Below are 18907 nucleotides of genomic sequence, written 5' to 3'. Positions count from 1 at the left end.
AAAGGCATGGAACCATATTGAATGTAGACGGTCCCACAGCTTTACTATACTTTTTTTTAAGTTTGAGGTTTATAAGATTAGGTACTTTAAAGGAAGAGAGAATTAGTTTCAGTGGAAGTGTTCATTTGGCTCTATAAGCTAGTACATGTCAATTATGCATCAATTGACAGTTAAGAGAGTATTGAGATTTATTATGAGAGATGCTGTGTAATCAATTTTAAATTACAGGACACTAATATAATTAGATTTTTAACACATAAAATTGTAAGGAATATTTAGGCACTTAATCGGAATTTTAAAAGCCAGTGATAACAAGTTAATAATTGTGACACCTAATAGAGTATCTAAATAAATGTCACTATTTTTATTAATTGATATTTAATTTGCTGTAGCCTGCCTTGGTAAATGTTAATTAAATGCCAGAAAATTCCTTATAATTTTAACATATTAATAATCTTATAATTGTGCCTTTATTGCTTACATAATTATAAGTTAATTACACAGCTACTAGATTTACTGTACCCTTTATGGAGAGCTCAAGACTATTCATTTTTCTCCACAGGTCAATAAACTTGATTGCCTGGTAACCAGTGTAGGTCATAGAACATCAAAACTATGAATAAATACACATTTCTATATAACACAGTGAATACTGCCTATCAAACCAAGAAAAAATGAAATCATGGAAATCTGCCATTATTCCTTTTATTAATCTGTTATCTTTAACCTTAGAAAATATTTGTCAATAAAGGAGAAAACGTGGAAATTGTTTCTCTTTCACAGACTTCCCTAAAATAGTATATATGTAGAGTATTTACTTTCTTTCACATGTATAATCTCATTGTACATATATAGTAACCTTCTAAAATTCCATTATTCTTACTTTACTAATAAGGAAACTGATTTAGGAGATTAATTGACTTTTCCACCATAACCCCATATTACTATTTCTCACACCCACACTGGCCTTTGTCACTCTTCAGTCCCTTGTATTTTCATTCCCACATCCAGCCAACTATCAATTTCTAATCTATGTAAATTGTCACTACCTTTTTTACCTTCATTTCTGGTAGATAGCTAAACATCATATAAAGAAAAAACATCAATTCAGTAATTGGTTCTTCAGCATACCCATGTTTCTATCAGCTTTTCACCCCTGTGGTCAAGCCTGATGATAAAGAGGCCATGCCTTGTTTAGATTCCTAGCTGAGGCTCTATCACAAAACATGGGGTATTTGACACAAAAGCATAGTGAACTAAAACTTGTGTAAGATTTCTTCAAATTCAAGTTAGGACCATTTCCTGTTTCTCCTTGTGGTTGTAACTGAACATCATTTCCCCTCAATCCTCAGAGTTAAGTCTGCTGCTATCTTATCAGCTGGACAAGTTTTTCTCCTATAGACCTTCTATAACCAGTAGCTCATACCTGCCACTTACTCTCAAATTTTAGCCTATTCTCTTATTCTTTATTACTGCAGAAGGAGTGATCCTTTTTTTTTAAAGTAAATCTTCAATTTATCTTTTTGATCATCTCTGTTTACATCTAGTATTTATAGCCAATCACTGATTTCATAAAGTGTACAAGTAAAAAGCATATACCACTAACTAAGCAATAAACAGCACATTTTGTATGTCAAAATTATTGAAAAGAGAAGAAATCTCATTTATTTGTTACAGAAATATTTTACTGACAAATTTTGATTGAATTAAAAAAATAATTGTGTGTTTAAATAAAGTAACCATAACTCAACATCATGGAGATATTAATACATAATATTAATCTTTTTCAACATATTGTATCATAATATAATAAGGAAAAAATAGACTGGATATTATGATATGTACAGTCCAAATTTTGGGCTGGAAAATTAGGTAAATGGACTAGAAACCTTCCGTGGCCTTTTTTTTAATTCTAGGTTTAAAGTTAAAGTATTTGTTCTTCTGCTCTACGTAGTATATTAAGATTAGAGTAGATTTCTTAAATAAGCAAGAATCATTCATTCCATATTCTCATTCTTGATTTTATATAAATGTTTTATTCATGTTTACTCAAGTTCTATCAGAGTCACTCTTGCATCACATGAAATAATCTGCATATTCTGATGATGGAAGAGACCAATTTCCGTAGTAATGAGTGCAGAAACTGCTACTCTGCCTGGTTTCTGTCTTTCTTCATAATTGGATGTCACACTACTTACTCAATATGCTTTCACAGTTCTTTTCAACATACAGTTATACTGTCTCCATAACTTGCCAGTCTACAGCTTTGACCAAACAGACCCTATCTACTCACCTCTAAGTATTCACATGGTTCTCATTTTTAAAGAACCAACCACATATTGTATTTTATTATCTTCATGACACATTTTCAACAACTCTGATATTCATTAACCTCCTTCAATACTAATGTCCCTCCGTAAATAGTTTATTTAATTGATTGTCCCTTTTATATTACTTGTCTTGTGTATTTTTAATTTTTCCCAAACTTATCATTAGTTCCTTCAGGTTAATGACCAGGACTTCTGTTTCTGTTTTGTCTCTAACAGTTCCCTACATTATATTGTATTACACATATATCAGGCAATAGGCATTGTTCCATTTAATTCTTCTTTGAATCTTGTACTAGTGCAGCATTTTTTATTCTTTGGTTCTTTAGTGAAAGACAGTGAATTACCTAGAAGCTCATTGAATTGTGGACTCCTCTGGCCTGGCCTGAATCAGAGAAACAGGGAGTGAGGGCCAATACTTTCGAAAAGGAGCCTCAGTAAATCTTATACACACTATAGACCTGAGGCAACTGAGTTTGGATCTAATTTTCTAATAAACATTACTTCTTACCTTATTTTAATGTTGATAAGCATCAAAGGGAAAAGGCTCCTGCAGTTCATCAAACATTTTTAGGCTCTTCAGAGTAGCTAACAAGACACTATTAGTGTAAGTATATGTACTTCTCTTTCCACATATGCGTTCTCCATGGGTAACATTTAGAATATTACAAAAAGAAAATATGTAACAGCAATGAAAGATCTTTTGATACTCTCATAGTTGGTGTGCTTTGAAATCTAGTCTGTATAGTGAAAGAAACACTGTATATGCTGAACAGCAAATTACTTTCAAATCATTAAAATAGACCTATTCCAAAAAAAGAAATTATTAAAGAAAATTCAGTGTATATCGCTTTGTTCTCCCTAAAGATCTTTTCTAAAAAACTTTTATGAGAGAAAAAATCTTATACAAAATATAATTGAAAGGAAAAATAGAGTTATCCTGTTTCTTTATTTTGCTTTCCTATGGGTAATAGTCAGAAATTATTCTGTGAATTTTATCAAGGAAAAAATGGGTTGTAATAGACTGTGTAGGTACAGCTCCATTCTAGAGTAAAAATTAAATTTTAGGAGGGACAAATTTCTTGGAAGCTTTTCAGCTTAGAAATGATTTTTTAAAAATCCCCATCATTACCATTAGTTTAACTCACCCAGCAGCCATCAATCCAGAGTTTCATGAACCTTCTTTACAGAGGAAGTTGGTCTATAGATATAAACTTCAATTTTAATTTCTTGCTTTTTTGGTGTGTAAAGAGAGAGAATATGCTTTTCAGGTACGTATTTATTTTATAATTTTATACTTGTACCATTCTAAGATCCATTGAAAAGCCTCATCCTAGTACAAAGTTATCATTCCCATAGGACTGGACATTTATACACTGTAAATGAACAGCTGCACAGTGTACTGGTTTCCAAGGCTCGCATTAGTACAACGCTAATCCATGTATATTTGCAAATTGTTATGATCATTGCTCAGAAATGGCATCAGTTGCAGCTGCAGCATTCTGAAAATATTTCAGACTTGTGATGGCTGGAACAACAACACAGAAGTTATAATCATCTGACATCCATCACCACTGCTCTTTCACTTGATTACACCAGTCAACAAATCCTGGGCAGGAAGGCAGTGAAATACAAAACAACATAAGCCTTGTCTACAAAAGAAATTGTTGTCTTTCTCAGATTCTTACCATTCCAAAATTCTGCATCTTCCTTCCTCCATATCAAACAGTATTCGATATACAAATAGAATAAGAAATACAGTTTTAAAAAATGTCCATTAATGTGTTGCTTCTTAAGAACTGAATCAACAAAGAGCTTCTAAGAAAACCTAGCCCCATGTAATGTGAGGTTGTTACTAAATATTACTCTGAATATAATTTTGTTTTTAGTATAAGCACATTTATCTGCCTATTTTTCTTTTTTCTTCCTCCCTCTTTGTTTTCTGTCTTCTTACTGGAAGACGATGTATTCTCAATGGATAGTGTAGACAGATAGGATTTCTTTTTCATTGCTGCTGTTCTTACCTTGTATCTCTTAATCTGCATCCTATGGCTTAACAATACTGAAGCTACTCTGATCATTGATGTCTAAGGGTTCACGGAAGAAAATTCAACCTAAAACATTTTTTTAAGTCTCAGTTATAACTTTAATGCTACCACTTTTTCTTTAATCTCTCAGACAAGCTAAGCAACTTCAAAGGTCCAACACCAAGCAAAGTGCTTTTACTTAACATATCCTAAGTAAATGTTATAGAATGAACCAATGAATAAATGTTTATTTTGAATGACCTGTTATAAAAGTATACTTTGTCTTTTCAAATTAAGATCCAGTTAGACACAAACAAACAAAAAACCTAGTGCTGTAGCATGTAATACAAAACCTTTCATTGGCTGACCTTTGCTTGTCTATTATCCTGCTCGCAAACCCCATCTTTTCATCATTTGCTTCACCACATATAATGTCTAAATATACTTAGGTTTTAAGTTAATGTTTCATGTTTTGTGCATGATGTTCTCTCCAGGAGAATTCTATTGACTAATAATATATCTTAAATAATACTTTCTCCAGAAACCCATTTAAAGCATATAATTCAACTTTTTTTTAGTAAAGTTACAGTTGGATAACCATTACCAATAACTAATGTAGAACGTTTTCATCACTCTAGTTTTGTCTCTTAATTTCTTCCTGTGGATTTGTGTTACCATCTGATTTAACCTTTTTAGTCTAATACATCTTTATTCCCACCTGCCCTCCTTTGCACTGCTGTTGTATAATATATTTGTATCATGTAATGTGTAGTACGATATAAATTATATATATATATATATATGCCTGCAATAGCACAATTGCATACATACTGTTTTATTCAAATTTTAATTATTTAAGAGAAGGAAGAAGAAACATGTAATTTCACTGTGTCTTTTGTAACTACCTACTTAATTTCTTTCACAGGCACTCTCTTTTTTATGTGGCTTTAAATTTATGTCTGCTGTCACTTGCTTTCAACGTGAATAATTTTCTTTGATTATTTCTTATAGATACGACAGCAACAAATTATCTTTATTTAATTTTCATTCTTGAAAGATTGTTGTTTTTTTACCTTTAGAACTTTGAGTATGTTGTCCACTACTTTTTGGTCACCATTGTTTCTGATGATAAGTCTGATAAATATTAATTAGGTTTTTCTCAAATATGACAAGATATTTTTCTCTTTCTGCTTTGAAAATATTTTATTTATCTTTCAACATTTAGCGGTAATGTATTTGAGTGTGGATCTCATTGTGATTCTCTTACTTGAAGTTCATTATATTTCTTGGATGTGTAGATTAACATTTTTCATCAAATTGGGAATATTTTAGCCGTTACTTCTTCAAACATTTTTTTATCTCTCCTCTCCTTTTGGTAATATGCATATATTGGTGTTTTTAATGATTCCCCATATTATTCTGAGGCTCTATTTATAATGCTTTATTTATTTTTATCTCTGTTCTTCAGATTGATTATTTCCATAATTTGTATCTCATTATTGATACTCACTGTTTGTTGAAATATTGTCAGCATTATTTCCTTTAATTCTTTATATGCGATTTCCTTTAATGCTTGAAACAAATTAATTTTAGTTGCTTGGAAGTCTTTTGACTAAGTCCCAAATCTGGGACCAACAGAAACAGTTTCTTGTATGTTTTGTTCTGTTTTTTTTGTTTGTTTGTTTTGTTTTTTTCATTTGTCTGAAGAATGCTTTCCAGAACTTTGCATGTCTCATAATTTTTCAGTTCAAAATTATATGTTGAGATAATACAATGGTCAAAACTATGGAGACTAATTCCCACCCACAAACACCTAGAGGGAGTTGTTTTAGTGTCTGATTGGTTATCTGCTTATTTGTCTATTGACTTGGTTGAACTGAAACTATGATATTTATTTTCCCTGTAGTTTGAAATTTTGGATGCCTCTGCTTAGATTTCTTTTCTTGTTTTTATCTTTTAGCATGGCTACCGATGGTTTTACCTTGGTCAGCATAAGTCACTTACTGATCAGTGAGTGTGTTTAAGCCTTCTGACAAGTTAGATTTATGCTCTTTAATGTTAGATATGTGTGCAGCTTATCGGCTGTTATCACAGTCAGTTTGGGGCAGTCGTCCAGGAACTAGAAGCCTGGATGTCCCTGTTGGATTACTTCTGAGAGGGCATAGCCTTGGGCATACACATAGCCTTCCAGACTGTCATGTAATATCATTTTTAAACAAATAAACCCCCTAGAAGTTGTTCCTTGGTTAGAGTAGCCAAATATTCAGCCAACATTGATCAGAGGTGGTAGTTAAGTCTTCTGTGCCAGTTGTGTTCTGCCCTTTGTTAATAGATCTGTGTGAGATTTAAGAATTGTTTCCACATCCTGTTCTGAGATTGGGTGCAGCCTAGTGAATGTGCAAAGTTTTTATAATTCGCAGGGCTGAGTATGATCTCAGATACAGTTAATTAACCTTATTAGTAAAAGTCAATATTTGTTGTTTCTTCTACCTTTTCCTATTGCTCTCTGTTATCTTTCTCATTGCTCTGCTGTTTTGCTTGCTTCTATCAGTATTATGGAGATACCAGACCCTCTTAATTACACTCTCCTATAGTCTTCATTGTTTTTGACAATGAAGGGAACATCAGTCCTGCTGCCAGTACTCACCCAGAAGAGTGTTTCTGCAGCATGGGGTTGAAGAGGACAAGATACAATAGTGACCTTCCTCTCCTGGGTGAAATTGTAGCCCTAGACCCTGCCACACCCGCTCAGAGTAGTTCCTGTGTGCAGAGCTAGAGAGCAGCATGGTAGTAGGTTGTGGTTCAAATGCAACAAACTTGTTTTCTAACTAAAATTTAGAAGATTTTCTTGACTGAATGTTTCTCTATGTACTATATATCTTTTAGACAGTTTCCAAGGATTTCAATTTTTTTTGCTGTAATTACTTCCAGTTAAATGTTGGTTGTTGTCATTGTTGTTGGGGACAATGTCATCAAGTTCCTCACTGCACCATTCTAGAAGTAAAAATACAGTTTATTACAAGAATGTAGTTTTTTGTTAATAATAACTTTATTAACATATTAGTCATAATAATAGACCAATTTTTAAAAATCGTATGATTAGATGGTCAGTTTCAAAAAGGTAGTAATGTAGACTATCTTTAGATAGTCATTTGTTTAAAAACTCATTTAGTTTTAATGGCTATTTTAGGCTTTGTAAAAGCAGAAATAAATAGGTTATACAGTTAACATCGATCTGCTGCTTTATTTGGTTTCATTTCCCATATAAGTTTAACAAAAGAATATTTATGCTTTTATTTGTCTTCTTTTGTTTCATTAACATGTTCATGTTTCATTACTGAATCATCCTTCCTAGAAGGAATAAAATATTTTTATATTTTTATATAATTTTATCAAAACATCCACAAGCACATCAAAATAACATAATACAGTCTAGTGGGGCTTATTACAGGAATGTAAGGATTTCTCTTTATTAATGTCTCTATTAACATAATTCTCTATAGCAATAGACTAAAATTTTGAGAAAATATATGATTATCTTCTTAGATTCCAAAAATTCAGTGAGACACACACTTCCTAAAAGTCTCATTAGAATACTTTCTCATAAAAATACTTTGTAAGCATAATAAGACTTATCATGTATTTACCTATTATTTCAGCCAACACAAATGTTAGCAACAAATCTAATGAGCAAACTATGACAGCTTCTCCAATAAAGTCAGGGCACAACATAAAGATTTCCTTTATCACCACAATCATTTAAAAGTCTTCTAAAGGCGTATAAAAGAAATGGGTAAAAATTAGCAAGGTGGAAATAAAATTATTCTTATTTGTAGGCGATATTACTGTTTACTTCGAATACCCAAGAGAATTAATTAAAACTACAAGTGATATGATAATTCAATTAAGAGGTAGGCAACACCAACCAGTAAGGTAATAAAATTAATGAAACAAATATATTTACACATGCAAAAGAAAATACCAAGAAATGTATGAGATCTATTGGAAGAACAATTTTAAATGCTACCAAAGATTACAAAAGAAGAGTTGAACAAACAGAAAGGCATGGGTGTCTCTGGCAAAAGTTGAGTGGCAGGTAGAACTGAGCTCTAAACACACGGTGTTTCATTTAACTGTTCATTCAATCTGTTTGGTGACCAGATATTTTCTCATAATGACTGAGTGGTTGCCTGACATCTCTTCTTCATCACACTAATGGACCATTAGAACACAGCATTCTTTTAAGCAAACACAGCAAAACAAAAACAAAAACAAAAACAAAAACACAACAAACCAAGCATATCTGCACTATGAAGGCATATGAGAATTTCAAAGAAGACGTCTTCCTAGAAACTGAACTCTAGTTATGGGGCTGGATATTTTTTCTCAGCATTGGAGAGATCCCCCTCCACCAGCACCATCCCACCCAGGAGTGTAATAGTTGATGTATAATAACTCTTAGAAGAAATAAAAAATTCTCTAAGGCACTGGATTGCCTTCTAGTAAAAAAGAATATATATAGTCTAATCTTACAAATAAGTTTAGTGTACTCTATTTACTGATGTTAAAAAAACCCAAAAAATATTGACTTTTACTGGTAAGGTTAATTAACTGTATCTTAAAAAGGTATTCATCTTTCTGTGTAAATAATGTCCGAATATATTGCCTCCATGTTTGGGTAGTGTTAATAAAGCATTTTCTTTTTTCTGGAGTCTGGAATAGAAATGTTTCTGTGGTTCTGCTTTTACAGAGGAAATTTATTGTATTAGGCCACAGCTGTAAATTTTCTCCCTCCAATCCTATAAATTTCTTCTAAATGTTTAATGGTTTATAACTGTAATTATTCTTGTGTGCCAACATTAAACTTTAAAAAGTTTAATTTGGAGACTATTCGGAGAAACTCATCTTTTTTACAGCCTCATAAATAGTTCTTTGATGAAATGAGCAGAGGCTCAGTGTCTGCCCGAGGTGAATACAAATGACACCACATAGATTGTCCTTATGGAGAGGAAACAAATGCATTGATGTCTAAAGTGATCAGCTGGTGCTCAGTAGCAATGGGGAGTGATATGTTCAAAGATGGGAAATGACATGGTTCTCAAGCTTTATGTCTTTCTCTTAATCTTCCTCCTCCTAATCTTCTTTTTTTCTCCTTATTTTTCTGAAAGTTTTTAATATTCCCAAGCAGTTCTAATAAACAGAAGATTGTGTAGGGATAGCCACCTCAAGACATAACAGATTCCTAATTCAGAATATATAGTTCATGGCCTCTATTTAGTCAATACATTTTGGTGCCCCTTTTGAATATTATATTATGGAGAATGAATAGCTATATTATATATTGCTGAGAATATATCTTCTTTGCAAAGTTCAATTGCTATATCATATTTCAGAAACTAAGGTGAATGAGAACTTCTTTAGTTTCAACATAGGCTATGAACATTGAGATAAGTATTGGAAACTCTCAAGCAAATGGTTATACATAGAATGCTTCCAAATGTTAATTCATACACAGCAGTTCTTTTACATTCAAATAAGCTAGAATAACCAGTTAATTTTCTTTAATTAAATTCAAGGAAAAAAAAATAAAACTTCTTACCTACAGGTACACAGACATGGGCATGCCCTGGAAAAGATTGAAGGTTCTGTATTTTTTATTTATTAATTATTATATTTAAATCTATATTTTAGCACAAAACAATGCATTTTTATTTCGTATAATTGTTCAAATTTCAAATTAATTTATGGTATAGTAATATCCTACCTTCACTGAAAACGTGTTTAAGAAGACCACTAATGATCATTGAATGATAAGCCATGTCTATTATAACTAGATCTTCATGAAATTTAATTGTATTTATTAAGTAATGTATTACTGATACAGGTATTTGTTGAGGATATACAACTACATACTGGATATGTTGCTTTATACACTCATAAGTGTCTTTTAAGAAATCATTAAAATATCTATTTAACCTCAATAATGATCCTATTAAATTTCAATTTAATGCCTAGTTAAGTATGTTTAGGGCATATCATTTAGGCTATACCCATACAGATGAAGCAAACTAAAGCACCAAAATATTTATCTGGATAATTTCAGCCAAAAGTAAATTTTAAGATTGAAATTAGGACAGACGTCTTCTTTGATCATATATATTAGGTACCTCTATAATTCCTGGATATTTTTGTTTTTGAAGAATAAAGTTTATGTGTCATTAAAACTATAGTGAAATTTCCTCAGGGTAGTAAACCTTTTTTTCCCTTTTTTCTTGTACATCCTTCTCAATGACATAGACCAATTGAATTAATCAGGATGTATAGAGGTGATGCACAATAAATTCTTAATAAAAACTACTTAACCTGAATTAGAAAGACTAAATGATATCAGCATAACATCAATTTTCATGGAATATGAAACTTTATAGTTTTTATTACAAGTTTTATAAAATATTATTATACTATAATTTTCTAAATGTCTTTGATATAAAACCAATTCATGAGGCTACTGTAGTATTCTCTGTGTGTAAGAAATGAAAATTAGGGCACTAAATACTTGAGACTAAAATTGTCTCTACTAGCTGGCAAAGAAAGTATTTTTATTGATTCACTATTTGACTATCTAGAATTGTCAATCATACGTTGATAGATAAACTGAAGCATATTGAAAATGTTGAGCTTATTTGAGCAAAAATTGACTCCAGTAGAGCAGTGCCAAACTGGAAGTGGTTATAAGTACTCCTCAAATATGAACCAGGGGAAAGACTTGTAGAGAAGGTGCAGAAACAAAGAAAAGAAAATTATTTGATTAGCTACAGCTTAAGGCCTTGTTGGCCATTTGTGATTGGCTGTCCTTAGATTCAGTTTCTTCACCTTGAGGCATTTACAAGCTTAGGTTTTTGTTTGTGTAGATAGGCTACCAAAGCATGAAAGCCACCTGAGTCTAATGACCTTCTTGTTTAATAATTTAACATATTTTTATTTTTCACTTATTATATAAAAAACACTATTCTGGATACTGAATCATATTTAAAAATTAAAAGTGTGTAGAAACCTAACTTAGTCTAAAAGGGTAATATATATATGCAAATAAAACCATGAAGAAGTACAAATACAGTGTAAGTGTAAGGATAAAGATGAAAACATTTGGGTGTTTGGGGAAAAGGCGATTATTTCTAAAGGCTGAAGGAAAATTTTGTAATAGAAATGGCATTTGAACATGTTCTTGAAAAATTGGTTAAATTTGAAAAGTAGCAAATAAAATATTTGGAAATCATTACTTAAAGAACTGGAAACATTACAAAACAGCTATAGGATGAAAATACTTATTAGTCCAAGAAATAATGAGCTCTAAATTTGACAGAAGCAAATGGTAAGAAGGGAAATCATTTAGGAAGTACATAGCATTGTCAGCATTGACTGGTACAAGAAGTGAATTGAATGTCCAGCTGAGGAGTTCAGATATTGATGAGATTTATTAACATGACTGTCTTGATTATAATTATTCAAGGAGCAAATCATATTCATTAATTCAGGTGTTTCCCTTGACTTTGTATGACTGGTGTATTATTTGCTTAAAAAAGCTTGTGTATACTTTGGCAGAGAAAAAACCAATACCCAAAATTTTTCTTCAGAAAACTAAACCTAAGACCAAGATGACCTCTGAGAACACTAATCATGTGTCAAATTTTAGTTTATAATCTTTTAAATAACTATTGCAAAAAGATCTGTTATGTTCAGTCCATGGGGGGGGGGGTGGAATGTAATGCTCTGAAAGTCTGTCTCCAGTTTTTTCCCCTAATTCCTCTTCCTACACCATTTCAGCTGCATTATTCACCTCTGGTCACCACTGTTTTTATGATGGAGCAGCTCCTCTAGTTCTCTAGTTCTCATGGAAAGTAATCTGCAATCACGTTGAAATTGATGTGTTAGTGACTTAACATGTAAATTATCACCTTAGAAGAATTGCAGGAAGAGGCTGGAGGATTCTCCATCAGAATTAAATGCTAATACTGAACTTTTAGCATCAATAAGGTCAGTTGGTATATTAGCTAATACTCTGATTTGGAAGTGGCATAAAATTCAAACCAAACTATCTTAAAGTGGAAATTACTGGTTGATGTCATTGTAATATTAAGTGCAAGGTTAGCTCAACAGGAAGTTAGAGGGAAGCATTCCAGCTATGTCTCATGACCACAGTACTTTCTTTTTTTCCCTACTCTTTCTCAGCCTCGCTTTTCTCCTGATTCACTCCATATTCTGTGAGATTTCCTTTCTTTCCAGGGCACCCATAGCAGCTTTAGATCTTGCATACATTGGTTTGAATCGGGTGGTCAAATGCAGGTTTCTTTCCTAGAAGTTCCATGAACAGAATTATCTTGTTTCATTCATTCTGATTAACTCAAAAACCCTTCAATTAATAGAATGCTCAGATGGGCCTGGGCCAGGACACTTGCTCCATTCCCCACCTGTGGGTGGAAGTGGCTACAAGTATGAGAAAGGTGTTCCTCAGAGAAAAATTGATGGTGCAATTATCAGAAGACAGAGCAAATGAGAGAAAGTAAATACTAAAGTAAGTAATGAACAGACCAAAGAACCTAAATTTAACTGACCCCAATCTTATAGGTGAAAAATTTTTTTCTGTAACTTTTTTTTGCAACACAATTTAAATGGTGTTTTGTCAAAATGTAAAATTGACTTTGATTCAAATTTCATGACTTACAAAATTTTTGTGCATTCAATAATAGTGTCAGCTATTGGAAATTTATGTAGCAATATGAAATGTTCCCAAGACTTCTCTCAACCAAAAAACAAAAAACAAACCTGTCATATTTTGTTCAGTGTTAGATGTCAGACTTCATGAAAGGCTCTACCTGCTGTCCCACTTCATAATTCAGGCTGAGTCACTTGTAATTTACCTTCCCCTTTCACTATTCCTCTGCAACTGCACTAACAGATGAGGCCATGTGGCTCCTGGTACAATTTCTGGATCTAGATACTTCCTCTTATTCTCAAAATATCTCAACTTTTTCAGCACACTTAACTTCTGAAAGTAGTCCTTTTAAAAAATCAATTTTTTTTGGTGGAATGTGAGTCTTGATTTAATTTTTACAATAGAAGACTTTATAATATTTATTTTGACTAGAAATTAAAAGAATCACTTCTAGTCAAAATGTGTGTACAGGGTTATGAACCAGCTTGCCTTTCCTCTCAAGCCTCAAAATGCGTGTCCCCTCATTACACAGAAAAATCCCACCACGTTATTAGTTTTAAGAACTAGTGGCAAGAGAGTTTCACATCCCAATCAAATGAATGAGTATAGAATGAATAGAAAGACTAATATCCTTCTAAAAAGTGGTCTAAGGATGATATTAAGACTGCCTAAGTCTTCACACAATATTTAATGTATTTGAACTGAATGTATGTTACAATGTTTTTTTTTCTCCACCCTGTTTGTGTTTTAGAGACATGGTAATATTTAGAATGCTTAGAAATACAATTTTTAGATAAACTTGATTTCAAAGCTGATTTCCACTGATACTGTCATCCTTTATTTTTTTGTGTTACTTTTCTCTCCTAGTTCTGCTACTTACATAACTGTTGAGGATTTCTTCTTACTGGAATCTCTCTTTTCCCCACCTTTATTGTAGTTATTTCAAGAACTCAGTTGATACATCTGTGTCTATACTCTTAATACTTTAAATAATACTTCCATGTAGGATTTTGTGACCAGGAACATAGCAAACTCTCAATAAAGATATTCTGTATTGTGTTTAAAGACTTCAGGAAAATATAAGACTTAAGGGAAAACTCTGTTCCGTCCTTTTATTATATGTTTTCTTTTCCATGGGTTATTAGCTGGAAACCTATTCACAGGTTCCAAACAAAATTTTCAAATCTTAAAGCAATGAAACAAAGAAAAGTCAGTCACTTTTACCCCCTAAAATTTATACTTCCTTAAATTTTTGCTTCATTACAGATAGTCTTATGTATTTATATAGAGACATATACTAATAATGTACAAATTTATATTTAGCAAAAATACATTTATAGAAAGTTGTACTTTTTGTTCATCTCCAGTCTTCTTTTCTAGATTAATATGAATAACCTGGGATTTATATTGGGTGCATGAAATATTACCCAAAGTTCATTAGGGGCCACATCTTTAGAGATGAAAAAGGTCAAAACTATGCAAAACTTCATATTTTTCTTTAGAGAAATCTCAGTGACATAAAACAGAATGTTATGTTTTTCCACCAAAATATTGGTCTTATTTTCTGCTAAGTTCCAAAAATGGGAAAAATAATTTCAATTGAAGGGGAGTAGCATTTGTCACCCAAAATTATGCCTCTTTGACATAAGTATAATTTTCGCTTGATTATTTTTAAGAAACAGCAGACAAAGGAGATGCTCTGAAAACTGAACAGACGTTACCTTTTTGTTGGAGACATTTACATTTATAAAGGGGATCCCCATTTGTAAGGGTGTCTCCCTTTTTGTACCAGGAAGTCGAAGGTTGACCAAATCTCTAAAAACCCTTAGTAATAGAGAAAGTGCTGACTTCAATCTGTGTAATAATCACACCCTTGTTTACTGTGCTTTTTCTGGTAACCTGCCATCACTGGCTTACTCCTCTTTCCCCAACGTCCGTGACATCTTTCTTTTGTCTTTGGTTTGAGATGGTACTTAAGGCTTGGGCCATTTCAGGGAGTTTCTGAGTTTCCTAGACATTTCCCATGTATACAGGAAGTATACATGTTGTTAAACTTCTGTTTCTTTTTCTAATGTAAACTCCCTTTTATATTCAGGGCTCTCAGCCAAGAACCTTGAAGCATAGAGGGAAATTAATTTTTCCTCCCCTACACAATCCAACCAGGAACTGATCTAATCTCAGCTGGTGTTTCAAAGTTTGTTAGGAGAATGGAAGAATCAGTCTACTTCTATATTGTTCATTGTGTTTATGAAGGCTCCTTTTTTTGGGGGGGTGTTTTTTTAGTTGTTGTTGTTAGGTGCTAAACTACTCTATTTTTTTCTTCTTATCTTTCGCACTGTGTATCTACTGAAAGATCCATTCAGCTTTTCAACATGTGTATGAGCTTCTAATTCTCCTGTGTTGGGCATTTTATACATAGAAATGATTTCGAGAGAAATCTGGCACAGTTTCAGGCTTATTTCCTTATGCCTCCCTTCTCTTTGGGATTTAGGACACCCAATTCCTGGTTCCTTCAGCAGACTAGAACTTTATTTTTTTTTTTGTGACTCCATGAGAGTGCCTAAGGCTATGGAACCCACCCTCTGTTGTACATCTTCTATGGGCATTGCATGCAGCCTAAGAATTGGCAAATATCTTGAGGGGAAAAGCAGAGAATGCAATTTGGATTTAGTTCAGTGATTTCTTTTTCCCAGGACTTTGGCCTCTCTGATTTGACTGCCCTTGAAGTTCATTAATGCTTATATAGATTTTTTGCTGTATATTTTATTAAGCTTTTGTAGGTCTTCTCAATCAGAGTATCACTCTGTTAAAATCTCTCCCATTATAGCCAGAAGAAGCCCCCTAATTTATTCTAAGGTATGTGTGTGTGTGTCTATATATTTTTTTTTTTCCCATTTCCAGTCAGATCTCTGTAGTAAAGACATACATTATTTAGGGAGAAAACATCTTTTAGAGTGTATGGATAGATGAACTTGTATCTTTAGAAGCACTGGCTACCTTACAAATAAATAGGAAGTTTAAAAGCAGCATAAATGCCATAATGTGGTAAATATCTTTGTTGCTTACTCAAAATCCGCCCCTTCTCCCACCCCCTCCAAGTTTGTGTCAGCAGAAGCACAAAACCCCACTTTGGATCTGTTACTGAGTATTGTAAAACAAAAATTAGTGCTCACCATTCAGTTCTCCGAGGATTAATTCATTAGCCACTGCAGTAACTGACTGACAGTGCACACTGAGAAATTAAGGACAAAAACAGGATGAAGCACTCTGCTTTCGAAAAACAGCCCCCTTGGATAGAGAGATGTATATCTCAGGAAGAGATTTAGTGAACAAAGATTGTCGCATCTTTCCAAACATAGGAAAAGCACTAAAATCATCAACCAAGGTATCTGTTCCTTGTGACTAGCAGTGACCTTTTACCTAGATGTATACTTGACTGCGTGTATTCTCTAGCCAAAAAACATATAAATACTGGCTTCTCCCCATATGTCTTGGGAGAATTTCTCTCAGAAGCTACTGAGAAGCTATTCCCTGGGCTATAGTCCTCAGTAAGGTCCCTGAATAAAACTGAAACTCACAACTCTTATATTGTGTGTTTTACTTTCAGCCCACAGTATCTATGTGTTTTAGCTGGTGTCTTCATCTTCAGTGTGTGAAATTTCATTAGTTTCAGCCATACTTGGTAATGCTCTTTTCCTAGCCAGTCACTGTATTACAGATAAACCTGTAATGTGATTCTGGGTAAGGATATGTACTACAAAGCCTTCTTTGTTGTTTTAGAGTAAGTCTCTTTTGTTTTAAAGAATATATGAAGATTAGATGTTATTCTAACCCTTTCTGGGTTTTGGGTGGTTTGGTTTGAAAATCTGATTTCTGGAGATTTCAGTAGAATTTACAATCAGGGGCCCAAATGGTGAGGGAGAAACCAACATGCTACGATGTCAGATTGCTAAGTTGGAAGGAACCAGCATCCATGAAAATTTAGTTGAATTACTGAAGTAACTTCCCCTGGAAGGGGTCTTTCATTGAACATCTCAATAAGTGAGATAATGCAGCCATGTTGTATGGTCCACTTTAAATTTGTCACTTAAAGTCGAAAGTATCCTGATATCTACAGGGGCATCTTGGGATGTCATCCTCATATTTGTATTTGTTAATTCATAAAAACTAAAAATAGTAACATACAATGCGATGGCTATTTTCAGCTCAATTCAGAATAGTGAAAAATTAGTTGCCATTTTGTCTTTTAGTAGGCTTCCATTTACCCCTCCCCTTGAAACTTTACCCATTTCTAGTTCTCTGGCTGTTGCATTGTTTCAAGAGCTTCAATTCTAGATCCATGCGTTATGTGTTTGCACTTGTCTCTGTTTCACCTGAAAGTCCCTACCCCTGCCCGGTCACTGACACCTGTGAAAGTGTTACCTTTGCTCAATGTCCCTATTATCTTCTCCATAATGAAGTCCTTTCTTACTCATCCAGTGAAACTGCTTTTTCTTTTCCCTGATTTTTCACAGCATTTCTTTTTGTACCATTCTTAGGCCCATTCTTGTACTTTATGTTTTACTCTGTGTTTATGTTATGTGTGGTCAAAGATGGCCTCATGTATACAGTGAGGCCCTTGCAAAGGGGAAGGGTTTTCATTCATCATTGTATTGAAAGTTCCTGGTACATGGTAGGCATCTATTAAGTATTTATTGAATGAATGATATTGGAATGCTAATTTAGAAATGAATTTCTCTCAGAAACTCTCCTTTCCAGCTCCTTACTTGGAAAAATTCACATTGCAGGTATCTCTAAGAGTACTCACTCCTTTGGATCCAATTAATGTTTAGCTTTTGCTTGCAAGAACAGTTCAATCCTGAAAGTAGTATCAGCCATAAAAATGAGGCACAAAACTTAATTTTTTTTAAACAATTCACTTCCCTATTGGAGGCAAACAGGTAGAAAAATAAATGAAATTAGCATTCTTATCTCCTCTCCCAGTGTAGATCTTAAGGCACTCTGGATGAGTTTGCAAGATTAACGTGCCAGAATTTCACATAAGAATTGTTCACAGTTCCATGGATGAATTTAAATGTAACTCAGAAAAATCATGAAAAAATTTAATTTCCTAAAAGTGAGCACAGACATTGCAAGGATTAGAATGCAAAATACCACCAATTTTCAGTAAGTATTTACTGGAGTTAACCTTGCTGTATACAAATATTCTGTAATTCAGTATGCACTGGTTAGTCTTCTATAAGAAGTAGTACCTAGTTTCATTTTTTCATTACAAGCTGAAAATATGTGGTCTCTTAATTTAGAGGGTAAGAGCATGCTGCTCGGACCTCCTTCTCTGAAGAACGTTATTCCAAAGGTGACAGACTCCCTGTGCTTTGAGATCCATGATCTTACTCCTACTTAGCAGAAACAGATGAGATCTAAGTCTAGCAAATTGAAAAGGAAATGAATTTGGGGAGCTTGCAAGTTATTCATTTCAGTTCTCTAATTCCTTTCTTTAATCATGATGAAGATATAAATTACAAATATGTATTGAGTGCATACTATGTCTCAGGTATCTTGCTTAGAACTTAGCCTGCATTATCTCAGGATCATAGACAGGCATAGTAATGGAAAATAAGCCATGTGCTCCCTGCTTTTATCATTCTTGAAAACCAAGAAGAGGAAAATATATAGGATCACTCACTCTGCTTCTGGTCATCCTCTAACATCCATCCTTTACTACAAATCATTTTCTAACTATAAAAATGAGGGCCAATTAGTAGACAGCATACATTTTACATTTTCTTTTAATTGGTGTGCCTAACTGATTCTGTTCAGTCTTAAGGACTTGAAATGTG

Source organism: Camelus bactrianus, chromosome 4 (genome assembly GCF_048773025.1).
Source record: "Camelus bactrianus isolate YW-2024 breed Bactrian camel chromosome 4, ASM4877302v1, whole genome shotgun sequence".
Taxonomy (NCBI): domain Eukaryota; kingdom Metazoa; phylum Chordata; class Mammalia; order Artiodactyla; family Camelidae; genus Camelus; species Camelus bactrianus.
This window is presented reverse-complemented; position numbering follows the sequence as displayed.